General features: G+C 38.5%; 1 long non-coding RNA gene across 1 annotated transcript in view; it reads left to right on the forward strand.

Moving 5' to 3' along the window:
* The window catches only part of LOC140479029 (uncharacterized), a 52090-nt gene that overhangs the window by 23363 nt on the left and 11454 nt on the right, over positions 1–17273 (forward strand). Inside the window, exon 2 of the long non-coding RNA XR_011960925.1 lies at positions 11729–11806. This is a non-coding gene — a long non-coding RNA (uncharacterized lncRNA). The remainder of the gene's footprint in view (positions 1–11728; positions 11807–17273) is intronic.

Genomic DNA, 17273 nt, shown 5'->3' on the forward strand with positions numbered 1-17273 from the left:
AGAGTTTGGTTATGAAAAAGAAGGAAGCAAATGCCAGGTCTAGACAGCTTAGATTGAGTGAATCCTTAGGAGAGTATAAAAGCAGTACTTAAGAGAGAAATCAGGAGGGAAAAGGGGACATGAGATAGCTTTGGCAAATAGAGTTAAGGGGAATCCAAAGGGTTTTTACAAATACATTAAGGATATGAGAGTAACTAGGGAGAGAATAGAGCCCCTCATAGATCAGCTAGTCGGCCTTTGTGTGGAGCCACAGGAGATAGGGGAAATACTAAATGTCTATTTTGTATAAGTGTTTACTGTGGAAAAGGACATGGAATATATAGAATGAAGGGAAATAGATGGTGACATGTTGAAAAATGTCCATATTACAGAGGAGGAAGTGCTGGATGTCTTGAAATGCATAAAAGTGGATACATCCCCAGGACCTGATCAGGTGTACCCTCGAACTCTGTGGGAAGTTAGGGAAGTGATTGTGGGGCCTCTTACTCAGATATTTGTGTAATTGATAGTCACCGGTGAAGTGCCGGAAGACTGGAGGTTGGCTAACGTGGTGCCACTATTTAAGAAAGGTGGTAAGGACAAGCCAGGGAACTGTAGACCAGTGAGCTTGATGTCAGTGGTAGGCATGTTGTTGGAGGGAATCCTGAGGGACAGGGTGTACATGTATTTGGAAAGGCAAGGACTGATTAGGGACAGTCAACGTGGCTTTGTGCATGGGACCTCTATCATTGATTATTGTAAAAGCTCACCTGATTCACCAATGCCCTTCTGGAAGGAAATCTGCTATCATTAGCTGGTCTGGGTTGGTTGGATTATCTGCACATGCACAACACTATGGTTGACTCTTAACTGCACTCTGAAAGATCCAGCAAGCAATTCAGTTCAATGGCAATTCAAGATGGGCTGAAAATGTTGACCTTGTGATCAATCCCATCTCATGAAAGAGACAATGAAATTTAGGCTTGGAGGAGGGATTCCATCAATCTGGTTATGAGCCTGTCATTGCTCACACAATAGGCCTGTGCCATTATACAGGATACTAGAGTCATAGAGATGTACAGCACAGAAACAGACCCTTTGGTCCAACCCATCCAGGCCGACCAGATATCCCAACACAATCTAGTCCCACCTGCCAGCACCCGGCCCATATCCCTCCAAACCCTTCTTATTCATATACCCATCCAAATGCCTCTAAAATGTTGCAATTGTGCCAGCCTCCACCACTTCCTCTGGCAGCTCATTCCATACACGTCCCAACCTCTGTACTCAATACTCTGACCAATAAAGGAAAGCATACCAAACGCCGCCTTCATTATCTTATCTACCTGCGACTCCACTTTCAAGGAGCTATGAACCTGCACTCCAAGGTCTCTTTGTTCAGCAACACTCCCTAGGACCTTACCATTAAGTGTATAAATCCTGCTATGGTTTGCTTTCCCAAAATGCAGCATTTCGCATTTATCTGAATTAAACTCGATCCAAACTCACAATGACTTGCAGACAGAAACTCCATGAAGTTTGTCATAACGACACTTAGCAAATGACACTTCGCCACTTAACCATGAATACTAATTTTGATAATGCATTAGTCAAACTAGTATATATTTAGCTGAGCAGATTCCTTCCAGCCATACTTATCCAATGATAGTTTTGGCTTGCTGTGATGAATGAAGATAATTCTTTTTTTCACACAATAGTACATGTGATAAAATCCATCCACATTAATTGATTTTGAAAAGAGCCAATGTGTTTCCAGCATCACTTTTAAAGTTTAATTGTGGATTGTGAAAAAATGTTTCAAGTAGCTATGGCTGGTATGCAGTGGCTATTGTGGTGAATATTCTGGGCCATTGTGGGGAATAGTTAACAGGATATCTTTGTGATTAAGATGAGCCAAGTTAGAAACATAACCTCAGAACCAAGGCATGCCATTTTAATAAATTCTGCAATGGTGAGATGGTGGTACAGTGGTCATACAACTATTTGAGTATTGTGATCTAGAGGCCCAGGTTAATGTTCTGGGAACATGGGTTCAAATCCTATGATACCAGAAAGGAATAATTCAAATGACAATGAATAAATCTGGAATACGTTGCTATTTTGAATAGTGGTGTCTATGATGACTATCACTGGTAGTTGTAAAAATACATCTGATTGACTAATACCTATTATGGAACAATATCTGTTATGTTTCCCAAGTTTGGGTCACTGACATATGACTCCAGAGCCACAACAATGTGGTTGACTTTTAACTACACCCCGAAATAGCCTAGCGAGCCATTCAATTCAACAACAATTCAAGATGGGCAACAAATCTTAGTGTTGCCAGAGATGCCCACATCCCATGAAAAAAAACACGAATGAAGGTTGCATGGAAGATTACTACTAGAATGCCATTTTATTGATTCTGATACATCGTTGTAGTTGATTTGCACCTTCATGCAGGGCCCACACAGGCTGGCTGAAATAAATACATACAATGACAAGCAACACTTAAAATACCCAATGGAGCATTTCAGAAGGTAACCTGCAGAGAAACAGAAAAAAATGTTTTGAAAGTACAATAATCAAACAAGGACACTTCACCTGCATGGAGTTCAGTTCCAGACATACTTAACCAACAATTATTTTGTTTCTTACTGCAACAAAGAGATTAATAAAACATTTTTGTTTGCACAATAATGCACAGTTCTGTGATTAACTCCAACCTCACAATATGATTGTGAAAAGCTGATTCATTAAAAGCTGGGCAACCAATGCTGGCCTTTGCATCAATGCCTCATCCCATAAAATAACTTTGGTTTAAATGCAATACTCCAGCTGAGCCAGAGAAGTATTTCTGAGGCTTATCACACTTAAATAACCCAGAACCTGGCTAATTACTAGAACCTGGAAGAGCCAAGTCCTATCACTGATTGCTGGGTTGAACACTGGTGTTTAAATTAGTGTGATGTTCCTGGGTGATCAAGAAATAGGGATTTTAGAAATGCTCTTTGGTGAAAGACAAGTTGGTTTTACCTGGCAAATTTAGACCTGCATATACTTGGAGGATCCTAAGTCTTGACATTTTACAACCTATGCCCCAATAGAGAGAATGCACAGTGAATATCAGTCAAAAAAAATTTTCTCATTTGCTTAGATTGGGGGCTTTTAATGTGGGATGACCGAATGTATAAAGAATTCACTGGTAATGAGAAAAGATAGATTAATATTTTAAGAGTTGACTCTTCCATTCAGCTGGTTTATGTTAATTTATCTATTTTAAACAGATTACATAGTAGTTGAAGACCTGCACAATGAATTTGATTTTTTTAAATTTACTAGAATATTCTTATTTAGAATCAGTTTTATTGTAGGGTCTCAGCATTCTTTACTTTTATCGAGATTGATCTGTTGAACAGACAATGAACTTTTTTCAGTTGCCTTGTCCGTTTATATTATCTGCTTCCACTGACATATTTGCAACTAAAAAAGAAACTGCTATCTTGAAACACTGTCTGCATATTCCTTGGAAATTGTGAGTCTGAACTCGTAACAGATGGTATAATGTTGCAAAGCCAGATGACAGTTTAATGTTTTACAGATGACATAGAATTTTGTAAGGCCTTTATAAATCTATAATGCAATGTAACACATTGGATATATTTGAAAAAAAAGAGATGAAGGCATTTTTAGTAATGTTCTCTGAATAACCTGAAAGCTGTACGACATTTGATAAGGAACCACAAGTCAGGCTACTTAATAAGATAAGAGGCCATGGTGCTGGAGGCAGTATATTAGCATGGATAGAGGATTAGTTAACTAATAGAAGACAGAGAGTTTGGATAAGACGGGAATTTTCAGAATGGTAACTTGTGACTAGTGGTGTGCCATAAGGATCAGTGCTGAAGCTACGGTTATTTACAGTATATGTTAATGACTTATAAAGTGAATGTACTACAACTAAGTTTGCGGATGACAAAGATAGATTCAAAGAGCTGTACAACATGGAAACAGACCCTTTGGTCCAACTTGTCCATGCCGATCAGAGTCAAAGAGTGTGGTGCTGGAAAAGCACAGTTGGTCAGGCAGCATCAGGAATGAAGGGTTTATGGTCAAAACATTGATTCTCCTGCTCCTTGGATGCTGCCCGACCAACTGTGCTTTTCCAGCACCACATTCTTCGACCCTAAATTGATTTAGTCCTATTTGCCAGAATTTGCCCGATTTCCCTCTAAACCCTTCCAATTCATGTACCCATCCAGATGCCTTTCAAATGTTGTAATTGTACCAGTCTCCATCACTTCTTCTGGCAGCCCATTCCATACACACACCACCCTCTGCATGAAACCATTAACACTTAGGTCTTAAAATCATTCCCCTCTCACCTTAAACCTATGCTCTCTAGTTTTGGACTCCGCTAACCTGGGGAAAGACCTTGGTTATTCAGCCTATCTATGCCCTCATGATTTTATAAACTTCTATAAAGTCACCCATCAGCTTCCAACACTTTAGGAAAAACAGCCCCAGCCTATTCAGCCTCTCCCTATAGCTTAAACTCTCCAACCTTGGCAACATCTTTGTTAATCTTTTCTAAACACTTTCAAGTTTCACAACATCCTTTCTATTGCAGGACAAAGGTTAGAAGTCACACGACATCAGGTTATTGTCTAACAAGTTTGATTGAAATCACAAGCTTTCTGAGCACTGCTTCTTTGTCAGGGAGAGAAGAATTGAATGCGGTATTCCAAAAGTGGCCTAACTAATGTCATGTACAGCTGCAACATAACCTCGCAACCCCCTCTACTCAATGCACTGACCAATGAAGCTAAGCATACCAAACACCTTCTTCTTCACTATCCTATCTACCTGCGACTTCACTTTCAATGAGCTATGAATCTGCACTCCAAGGTCTCTTCCTTCAGCAACACTCCACAGGATCTTACCATTAAATGTATAAGTCTTGCCCTGACTTGCCTTTCCAAAATGCAGCACCTCACATTTATCTAAATTAAACACCATCTGCCTCTCTTCAGCCCATTGGCCCATCAGATCAAGATCCCATTGTAGTCTGAGGGAACCTTCTTTACAGTCCACTACACCTCTAATATTGATGTCATCTGCAAATTTATTAAGTTAACTTCCTATGTTCACATCCAAATCATTTATATAAATAACAAAAAGCAGTGGATCCAGCAGCGATCCTTGTGGCACACCACTGGTCACAGGGCTCCAGTCTGAAAAAACAACCATCCCGCACCGCCCCCCCCCCAATTTCTGTCTTCTATGTTCGAGCCAGTTCTGTATCCAAATGGCTAGTTCTCCCTGTATTCCATGTGATCTAACCTTGCTTACCAGTCTACCTTGCAGAACCTTGTCGAACACCTAAAAGAAATTGATATAGATCACGATACCCGCCACTCTGCCCTCTTCAGTCCTCTGTTACTTCTTCAAAAAACTCAGTTAAGTTAGTGAGACATGATTACCCATGCACAAAGCACTGTTGACTGTCCCTAATCAGTCCTTGCCTTTCCAAATGTAAATCCTATCCCTCAGGATTCCTTCCAACAACTTGCCCACCACTGATGTCAGACTCACTGGTCTATAATTCCCTGCTTTTCCTTACCACCTTTCTTAAATAGTGACACCATGTTAGTCAACTTCCAGTCTTCTGGCACCTCATCTGTGGCTATTGATGACACAAATATCTCAGCAAGGGGTCCAGCAATCATTTCCCTAGCTTACCATGTAGCTCTACCGTACATGTGATCAGGTCCCAGGGATTTATCCACTTTTATTCATTTTAAGACATTCAGCACCTCTTCCTTTGAAATATGGACATTTTTTGAGATGTCGCTATTTATTTTCCCAAGTTGTCTAGTCTCCATATCCTCCTCCAAAGTAAACACTGATGCAAAATACTCATTTAGTATCTCCCTCATCTCCTGTGGTTCCACATATTAGTGGCCTTACTGATCTTCAAGGGGCCCTATTGTCTACTTAGTTACCCTTTTGTCCTGAATGTATTTGTAGAATCCCTTTGGGTTCTCCTTAATTGTATTTGCCAAAGCTATTTCATATCCCCTTTTCGCTCTCCTGATTTCCCACTTAAGTATACTTCTACTGTCTTTATACTCTTCTAGTGATTCACTTGATCCCTGCTCTCTATACCTGACATATGCTTTCTTCTTTTTCTTGACGAAGAAAACCTCAATTCCTCTCGTCATTCAGCATTTCCTACACCTACAGCCTTGTCTTTCACCCTAACAGGGGCATACTGTCTCTGCACTCACATTATCTCATATATGAAGGCTTCCCATTTCCCAGCTCTCCCTTTACCTGCAAATAGCTGCCCCAATCAACTTTTGAAAATTCTTGCCTAATACCTTTCCTCCAATCTAGAACTGGAAAGTCAAGTGCTTGGGATGTCTCAAAGAGTCTGCAGAGAGAGATATAACCTGATTCAGCAAGTGGACAAAAAATTGGCAGATAGAATATCATATTGGAAAATGTGAGGCTATGCCATTTGTGAGGAAGAATAAAAGTGGTGAATCTTATTTAAATGGAGAAAGACTACATTACAGAGAGATTTGGGAGCACTTCATGCACAAATCACTAAAAGCTGGCATACAAGTTTGGCAGGTAATAGGGAAGGCAAATGGTTTGTGGACCTTTCAATCAAAGGGAATGGAATATAACTATACAATGCACTAATCAGATCCCATCTGGAATACTGTGAATAGTTTTGGGCCCTTATTCATGAAAAGATATGATAGCATCAGAGGCATTTCAGAGGAAGTTCACTTATCCTGATCCTGGATATGGAGCCAGTCTTTATGAGGAGATCTTGAGGAGTTGTACCTGCACTGTTATTGACCAGACAAGATCCCCTCAAAATATTTCAAGAAGGCAGCCCAGAGCCTAACTTTTCTAGTTGTTTTAAGCAGTGGATATTCCCGGAGTAATGCATCTGGCCCAACCACTCAGTTTTAACCAAAACAGAATTTATTTACAGACTACTGAATGAAATATGAACAAAAGAGAATTGAGTTTAGAATAACTTAACCTATCTGAAAACCCATTTGACTCTATCGCAACTTAATGATGCTGTTCCAAATACTTGCATCATCCCCATAAACAACCCCTCAGCAAAAAAAAAGTAAAGTCAAACCCAGGTTCTTACAAGAGAGATGTCAGCAAGGGAGAGTGGATCAGCATGGAACTGCTTATTTGGGTTCCCAGCTGTCTAAGACTTGGCCAGCAGCTGCGAACAAAACAGCTTGCTAAAACCAAACCAAACCAAGTCCTAAACTGGGAGAACTGGCCACTCCCCTTTCATTGTACAAGTGTTGGAAAAAAAACACTTAAAAGCTTTTTCAAGTAGATATTTCCAGACATATCAGAACCTCTTCCTTTATGACCCCTCTTAAAAAAAACAAGGAAAACATAACTTTGTTAAAGGAGCAACATTGTCACAGTACTCATTTGCGTTTGAAAAGTGAGAGGTGAACTTATCGTAACATGATTCTTAGGGGACTTGACAGGGTATATTCAGAAAGATTGTTTCCTCTTATGGGAGAGCCTATGACCAAAGGATCACCCATTTAAGATAGAGATATAGAGTAATGTCTTCTCTCAGTGTGTAGCGAATCTGTGGAATTCTTTACTGCAGAGGGCTGTAGTAGTTGGGTGGTTAAGTATATTCAAGGCTGACATTCACCGTAATCAGTAAATGAATTAACGGTTTTATGGAAAAGGCAGAAAAATTGAGTTGTGGATTATCAGACCAATTATGATCTCATTGAATGATGGAGTGGAATCAATGGACTGAATGGCTTACTTCACCTCTTCCATCTTATGTTCATATTTTGCTAATTTGATGTGCTGCATTTTTATTCCCTTGCAAACACTGTTTAGTTGTTCTATTAAAAAAGAAGCAAATGCATCATTACAATGACTAACATCTCCTCTCAATTTTTGTCTGCTCCTAGTTCTTCCTGAAAGCATTATGGTAGAATTTTTATTGGAATTCTACTGATCTCCAAAATTCATTTTAATGAAAAATAACAAAAACTTCCAGAAATACAAATTACAAGATTTTCTCCTCCCATAAGGTCTGCCAAATTCTAGTATTTTACTACCTCAAATGAGATGTCATTAATCTCAAGATCTGAGGAACAGTGGAATGGTTCTCTTCAGAGCAGAGAGATTAAGTGGATACTTGATAGAACTGTTTAAAATTTCAAGTATCTTTGAGAGAGTGCATAAGGAGAAATGTTTTGCGAGGCTCAGAAATCAGAGCTGCATATGGTTATCAATGTGATTGTTATGTGCATATGTCTTCTGAGGATGTTGCCTTTTGACATGGTCCTGAATAAGCAGTGTCAGATGAGTTCCGGAATAATAATGCTTCCACATAGGGACAAAAATTCAATATTTTGTTACATCTCCTATAGAATTTCCAACAGCTGATAAAAAGGCAGGATAGAAAAAGCAAATCATAGAATCCCTACACTGTGGAAGCAGGCCATTCAGCCCATCAGGTGCACTCATCCCAACCAGACCTAACCCATACACTATTCCTACTTAACCCTGCATTTCCCATGGCCACCCACCTAACCTGCACACCCCTGGACACTTTGAGCAATTTAGCATGGCCAATCCTCTGAACGCTAGTGCTTCCAAATAAACCTGGTGTTGTGTGATTTTTAACTTCATCTTTGGATTGTGGGAGGAAATCAGAGCATCTAGTGGAAAACCACAAAGGTAAAGGGAGTATGTGCAAACTCCACACAGACAGTTGCCTGAGGGTGAAGTCAAACCTGTGTCCCTGGTACTGTAAGGCAACAGTGCTAATCATTGAGCCACCATGTGCAGGACCCATGCACAGCTCCCACCAAATTGGAATAAAGACTGTTTGGCCATTGGAATATCTGCACCCTTGTCACCACTTGATTGATTCTCAATGAAAAATTGAAAGACAACTTCTTACTACCATCAAGCAGTGTGCAAAGCCATCCAGGACTAGAATGCTGAGGGTGCTGTCTGGGATTTCTCAAATTTATTATATTTCCAACATTTTGATAACCCTGTGCTGCATTGATAATTGCTCCAGCAATGTTACTGTGATATAATTAAATTAACGTTGCTCTATTTTATAAACATAATTTGTGATTTTCCTTTAATTTCTCTTGTCTGACATCTGTTAATTTGTGACACAAACAGAACAAATAGTTTGTAGAATTTCTATGTCTATCCTATTGATAGTTGTTGGGCCCGACGATCTAGGGCATTTTTACCTTTACAGGTAGTTCTGTGATAGTTGTGATAATGTGATAGTTGTGTTCCTCCACAACCCTGCACTATAGAAAATCACACTATAGAAAACTGCTATAGAAAATCACGCTGTACAAAATTGCTATAGAAAATTGCTATACCCATTCAGTAGAAAGATTGCGTTATCCAAATTCGCAATTGGAATTGGGTTGCAAATTTGGATAACGCAATTTCATTGTCCACAAATTATCAATCACATTATAATCAATTCGCGCTGACGAAATGTGCGTTATACCAGAACAACCTATGCCAAATGACAGTCAGTTGTCGAAATGGATTTCTCACTCTTTATGGAACCGTGACCATTTCCGATCGATACCAGGTTACCATACAAATGCTGAAGGTGAAAATTACCTTTACTGTACCTGATTGAAATTTCTTGTTTTCCTTCAATTTTATAAGATTGTGTCCCTGATTATCTTCTGTTATTGCCTCAGGTTGGTTGATCTTCAAAACCTTTTCCAAGGGGTCATTTTGCATGTGTGAACCAAATAATGAGCAGTGATAGCCTGTTTTGTTGTGGATGTGGTGCAATAGTAGGGGTTGTGGAGTCATGGGAGGTTGGGTGGAGTGGAATTCATATAATGACCTTGATTTTTGACCTCAGTGAGTAGAATCAACTTAATGTTTCCAGAGTTGGCTTCACTGACACAATATTCAATCACTTCCAATACCGTATTCTGTCCATTGTCATTTTGGGTAGAATCCTAACCAATGATGCCCAGGAAGAGTGTCTGTCTGCTTCAGGGTTCTCTGAGCGGTCCGAAACCTGTTGATCTTCCAGCTGAAGGAGTTGACCCCGACTGAGTGTTGCAGATTGGCACATTCCAAGGTCCAGGACTACGTGTTGAGGGATGCGCTGAAGCTTGGGGCAGATGCCGTCAAGGTGCAGTGGGGAAAGACCACCATGTAACATCTGCCTGTCTAAGAAGAACAGGGGGCCCATGCAGTCTTTTGGGCTCTGCTGACGCCTCAGCTAAGTATATGGATATATGATTGATAAACGTACAGACCTGTATATACAAATGAGAAATTCTGATCTCTGTATGCAAATGTTTACATATGTATGGCATGACCAACTGTACAGACCATCAAATTATTTTATGAATAAAGTATAATTTTGAAATTAAAAAAAATGTCTGTCTGCTTCAGGCACATGTCCATCTATAATATTCAAATTGTGTCAATATTGATTGAGGTAAAAGTGGGGAAACCATACATTACAGATGTTACTGCCAATTATACTAATGTTAAGCAATTCTCTGCTGGAGGCTGCCCTAAACATGGTCTATAGTTTGCTTGTTATTTCTGGAAGAACAGGGATACTTCTTCTGGCCCACAGCAATACTCTTCCCAGTCCCAGTTACTAGCCTGTAGGCTTCCCCCTCCAAGTTGTAACTGTTGCCAGTTCTGAATGCAGTTTTGGTCCGCAAACACAGCTTACCAATATGTAAGCAAATATGGCCTGAACCAACAAATGTCTTTGTCCTTAACATGGTAATAAACCTAGGTATCAGGTGCACTCCACTAACAATTGCACCTAAACTGAAAAGTGCCCTCAATATCTGCATGTTATTTAGAGGTCAAGACCAGGAATCTTGCCCAGAGGCATTGAGGCTATTAGTAATTTGACTGTGATCAGCTGCCTTGGCAACTGGGATCAAAACAGATAACTTTATGGTCTGTACTTAAATGGAGTGATTAATGATGACCGTATATATTGAAGAATTGCAGAAGGAATGGAATTTCCTCAAACATGAATGACTTTACAAAAATGTTTGTTGAACATTTGCATTGGCTGTTAATGAGCATTATGACATTTCTAGTCAGCCGAATGACCAAGTTAATTATTTTAATATCAAAAGCTGACCCACACATAACCTTCAATAAGCTGTATTGAACAAAACTCAATATTATAAAGCATCAATTAAATCACGATTATCATTCTAATCAGACCACACTTAGTCTACTTATGTATCCGCTATTTTTGAAGTTACATGGATTATATGTTTGAGATGTATAAAAACCATCCTGTGCAGTGTTTCGTCATTTGTTCAAATTTGGATTACTTTGACATTTCAAAATCTGCTAACATTGTCTAATAATAACTAAGGATGATGGGCAATTTTCCTTGACATCTTCTAGTCAAATCATAAATGAAGTTTAGAAGACTTTTATGGCTTTACAGGAAATGACAAAGGTTTACAATATTGTGAATCATTGTCATCTTTTCTTAGCTGGCAGCACACTCACGTCTGCATCAGAGGGTTATAGATTCAGTTCCTCTTCCAGGATTTCATTTCAAAATTCAATAGTGATACTCAAGTTTCACATAGAGGGAATGCTGCACAATTGGAGGTGTCATATATTGATTTCAGATATTAAAGCAAGACCCTCTGTCTTCTTTCTTCAGTTATGAAATGATTCCATTGCAATATTTCAAAGAAGAGACGCCGTTATTCTTGATGAACTCGCCAATACCAATCTCTCAGTAAGCATTACAAAATTAGATAGTTTAGCCATTGTCACATTGCTGTTTATGTGAGTTTGTTGTGCAATTAGTAGCTACAGTGTTTCCTACATTACAACAGTGACTTCAAAATATGTCAATGACTGTAAAGCACTTTGAGACATCTAGTGGTTGTGAAAAGAGCTCTACATTATGTTTTCTACTCCCATAATATTAATGGCCTTTTAACCTCTGTCACTGTAATGTGACTACTTGAGCATATTTTAGAACATCGTCAGCTGTAGCTAGACTCAAGTAGTGTAAATTAATAATAAATAAGTATTTAATAATTTGGTTAAAGGTTCCAGAAGATGCAGCAGCATGAGGGTCATCAAATAATGTATGAAATAGACTTTAATATGTACTCCTCACAACATTAATAGAACATAGAACATTACAGGCCCTTCGGCCCTTGATGTTGCACCAACCTGTGAAACCAGTCTGAAGCCCATCCAACCTGAAATTTTCCATTTTTATCATATCTTTATTCAATAATGGGCCAGATTGTTCTCTCAAAAAATGGTTAAACTATTTGCACCTTCCATTATTTATGCCTAAACAATCTAACAGTTTAAGGCATGGGACAGGTGAGCACATAAACTCAAATATCCAAAGCATCTTCTTCAATTGTCCAACTCAAGTGTTGGCACACAGTAGTTCCCTGACTGCCTCACCATTCAAATACACTGTGTATTTCTGAGAAGAAAGTATTCCCTATTGAGGAAAGATTGAGCAGGTTTTGCCTTTACCTAGTGGAATTAAGAAGAACGAGAGGCAACCTGCTTGAAACATATGAGATCTTGAGGGCACCTGACAAGGTGGCTGCTGAAACGATGTTTTCCGTTGTGGAGGAGTATAGAACCATTGGTCACAGTTTAAAAATTAGAAATCTCCTATTTAAGACTGAGATAAGGAGATTTTTTTTTCTGTGTTACTGCGTGAAATTCTCTTGACCACAGGGGAGTGGAGCTGCACTGTTGAATATGCTCAAAATTGTTTGATTTTTCATCAGCAAAGGGATTCAAGGGTAATATATAAGGGGATGGATGCAGTGGAAACAGGCAATACGGTGGAGTCTAGTTCACAGTTAGATTGACCAAAATCTTGTTGAATGGCTGAAAATGTTTGAAGGGCCAAATATCCTGTTGTTGCTCCAAAGTCTTGTATTCTTGTGTGTTCAATTCACAGTCAAATGTTTTTTTCTCTTTCCTTATTTTGCTTTCTGTTCATGATTTAACATTGACTTACTTCCCCTTTATTTGTCCTCCTTTTCTTCATTTCCTGATCCTTCAATCTCATTCAATCAGGCAACATCAGATTGGGGTCCCCGCTCCACTCCAAGTGCCCTGGTTGCCTTGCTCACTACATCAGTCAGCACGTTCTTAGTGGACAAAGAAATATTGAGCTGAGGGACACAGGATAAATCTTTAAGTAATGTCAGACATCATTAAATGTTCCACGACAATAATATCAGGTCCAATGTGCTTTTTAAAATCAATTGATCATGTTAGGCATCGCGATTTCAGCTTGCACTTTAAGCTCCCCATTTCTCAGCAGTCTTCACACATGAAGTATCAGCACTTGTCCAAACATTCCTCATCTCCCTCTGCTGCTTATATCTTGTATCTACAAGGATAATGTGGACCTGCCATCACTATGACTCATTTAGCCAGATCAAGGAAGAATAACAGCGGAAGAAGAATATAACTACATATAAAACTTGTTCTTTATTGAACAAGTTCCATAATTAAAGGTTTTTTTTAAATACTTTTGGTCTTTGGAGTTTAGATAAATGAGAAATCACCTTACAAAAGATATAAAATCCTGAATAGACTTGACAAGGTGAATGCTGCAAGGATCTTTCTTACTGGAGGGGGGTTTAGAACTAGGCAACACCATTTAAGCATAAAATGTCTCCCTTCTAAGGCAGAGATGAGGAGAATATTTTCTTTCTGGAGGATTGTTAATCTGTGGAGTCCTCTTCTATAGAAAACAATGGATGCTGAATCACTGATGGACAAAAAAGTCATGATTCACGGGGATGCTGGGAGACAGATAGGAAAATCTGTAGAGTTGAAACCACAATCAGATCAGCCATTATTTATTGAGCTGTGGTGGAGGATTGAGTTATTCTTTTCAATAATTAGTCAATTTGCCTTGCTTAAGCAATGCAGGGAATCAAAATATATTTTGTTTATTTGTGGTTAGTTATAAACCATTTCTGTAAGGAAGAAAACCATGTAGCCCATCTTAAAATTAAAGTGCAAACTGGCCAAAGCTAATGTAGATTTTATTGAGGCTTTTACATACCTCTGGAGCAAGTACAATTTGAACTCAGGTCTCCTGGCTCAGGGGCAGGGACATGTCAACTGCAACGCAAGAGCCCTTCTCAAGTTCATATAATCATCAGTTAACACATGTGAAAATGCTTTGACAAAATAGGCTTTTATTCAGGACACATTTTGTATGGTTATAAATTGGTTTAAATATTGTAACTTATCTTACTTTGAATTGGGCTCTGTAGTGAATTTTGTAGCCTTGTGATTGTTTTGATTTTTTAGATATATCACTTGGGATAAGACTTAATCACCAGCAGGAGACACTATATATTTTAAACAGGCACATAAATAGACTCCCCTTTATTTTGGTAAAGATCTATGGGAATTGCTAAGCTGAGATAGACAAGTTGTCGTCAAACGGATGATCTCACAAAGTGATTGGCATTTAACAAAAGGATCAGGAGACAGTAGGAAGTGGTGTCATTAACAAGAGTATTACTTTTAAAGTAAATAATCAGGAATTGGGCATACATTCTTTCACCAGTCCAAAATATCAATGAACTATTTGTGCATTCAAAAGGCAATTAAAGTTCAGGGTGCCTCTGACCTTGCACAAGGCCAATGGCCAAGGAGTGTTATTAAGCTTAGGTTTTGTGGTTTGATGCATTAGAAAGATGACCGAGAAAGAACCTCAATCAACAGAATAGGAGACCTTTGCCTAGTGAACCAGTGCTATAAGCAGGCATGCAAAATGGATGGACTTTAAACCACTGCTGTGACGAGCTATCTTTTTTTTGTATGATAAACTTAACAAATTCTGTAAAATTTGTGAAAACATTTGTCTCTGAAATAATTCTTGAATCTAATCAGGGCTATTTAATCTTAGACTGCCTCTCTCAAAACTAAGGCTATACTTGACTTAGATCTGACAATCAAAGTTAAAATAAACCCCAAAACCTTAAGTGGAACTGAATGGCCCATTACTGCAGCTCAGCCAATGTACCAATGGTGCAATAATCATTTCATTATAATGTTTCATCTCTGATCATTAAAACTTTTCCTGTAATGTTATTGTTGGAATGTCTTACTTCTGTTTTCGGACATAAATGATAATGTCCTCAGTGACAGGATGAATTGGTCAACCCTTTGATTATACTGTGTCATGATCAACTGTCAAGACATTTCCTTAGTTTCTATCAGAAGGGAACTCTTCCAGATTGATTTCCCTGTCTCATTTAACTTGGTGAGGAGAAGCATTCTGTGGAAAAGACCAATAGTGATGAGCAGTGGAAGTACTGAAGACTCTTGATGATATTATAGTACATAGTTATTCACAAAACATCTCAAATAACACCAAAGAACAATAACTTTATGCGTGTCACAGGGACTATACCAAACTGTACTGTGGAAGGGAAGTCAGTTCAGATTCAATTCCAAGACTGTAGGGATGAGTGGTCTACAATTTAATACATTTGAAGATCAAGACTACATTTTCCCACTACTTGCCTTAAATTAAATAAATTGTACAAAGATAGGTGGTTGGTTGAAATGGGTTTTAATGGCTTTTTCTAGTTTGTGATTTTACTAACATGCAATGAAATACATGTTCTCAGATAAAATATTAAAGCCCACCACTCTAAATTATACATTTACATGCATTTTACTGTAATTATAGTTGATCATAGTACTGGTCAAATCAACAAAGTTGGCTTGAAGGATCAAAAGTTTATTTTTTCAGCTTGGTTACCATGATAATCAGTCATTGAACAGTTTTATACGAGCCTACCAATGTTCTTTTAACAAAAAACACAAGGGGCGGCACAGTAGCTCAGTGGTTAGCACTGTTGCCTCTCACCAGGGAGCCAGATTTGATTCCAGCTTTGGGCGACTGTCTGTGTGGAGTTTTGCACATTCTCCCCGTGTCTGCGTGGGTTTCTTCCGGGTGCTCTGGATTCCTCCCACAATCCAAAGATGTGCAGGTTAGGTGAATTGGAGATGCTAAATTGCCCATAGTGTTCAGGGATGTGTAGGTTAGGGGTATTAGTCAGGGTAAACATAGGGTAGGGGAATGGTTCTGAGTGGGTTAGTCTTTGGAAGGTCGATGTTGGGTGTGAGGGGCCTGTTTCCACACTGTAGGGAATCTAATTCTAAACAAGTTTGTTACAATAAAGGTAAATAAAAACAAAGATTTTATATAAAATAACACCAGCAAGATCTTATTTTAAATAACACATTTAAAGATTCACTCCTTTTTCCCAGCAATATACCTTTATCACAACTTAGTGAAGTATAACTATTATCTTAAGTTTGATTTCTTACTCAACTGAATCTTTCCAGTTCTGATGGTCTGGACTTCTTTTCAATTCTGCCAGGTAGGACACTTCTACAAATTCTCACAAACTGGAAACATTTATCAACTAAACTCTGACAGGCTGGGGATTTATACAAACTATAATTTAAACTACCCTTCCTTTAGGTTTCTGCTCTTCTTATGAACTCATCCTGCTAGTAGTCCTGGTATCCAATATTTTTGTATGCCCTAAAGATTCAACCTTGTAAAGACCTCTTCAATTAACTTCCCAGGTAGCTGATCATGTCGTTTTACCTAAGTCACATGCTTGCTTGGAAATTATTTTTGAATTCACTGTTCAAAAATTACTCCTTTTAAAAATGGGCATCTTCACAGAACTAAAACCAAAATCCATATCCTCTATTTTAAAATCTAAATTCCCGAATGATAAATATTTATTGTGTCCCTTTATCATAATGTTAATATTCATCCCACTTATACACAATATCAATCAGTATTTTATGTAAATTAAAACTACTGCTGGCTTCAATGGTTTCAATAGTTAGCTATGAAGTACATTTAACCCATCCTTCCTCTCCTGAATCTTTCACGTGGTTTAGGCACCTCTAATTTATTTGAAGTTTCACAAGGGAGTTTTGGCAGGTTACTTAACCTAAGGTAGTAGATGTGACACTAGAATCACATTGTATTTTCAATGGAAAATGTCTACATATATCAATTTCAATTGGGATAACTGAATATTAATGGGGTGCTGACAATAATTGATTTACTTTATTGTATAATTTGACAGCACACTATGAGTTTGGCTCTCTGACAGACTGACCAAGGAAAAGGCAAGCACTGTCTTCAGGCTTAGATT

The sequence above is a fragment of the Chiloscyllium punctatum genome, chromosome 6 (genome assembly GCF_047496795.1).
Source record: "Chiloscyllium punctatum isolate Juve2018m chromosome 6, sChiPun1.3, whole genome shotgun sequence".
Lineage (NCBI taxonomy): Eukaryota > Metazoa > Chordata > Chondrichthyes > Orectolobiformes > Hemiscylliidae > Chiloscyllium > Chiloscyllium punctatum.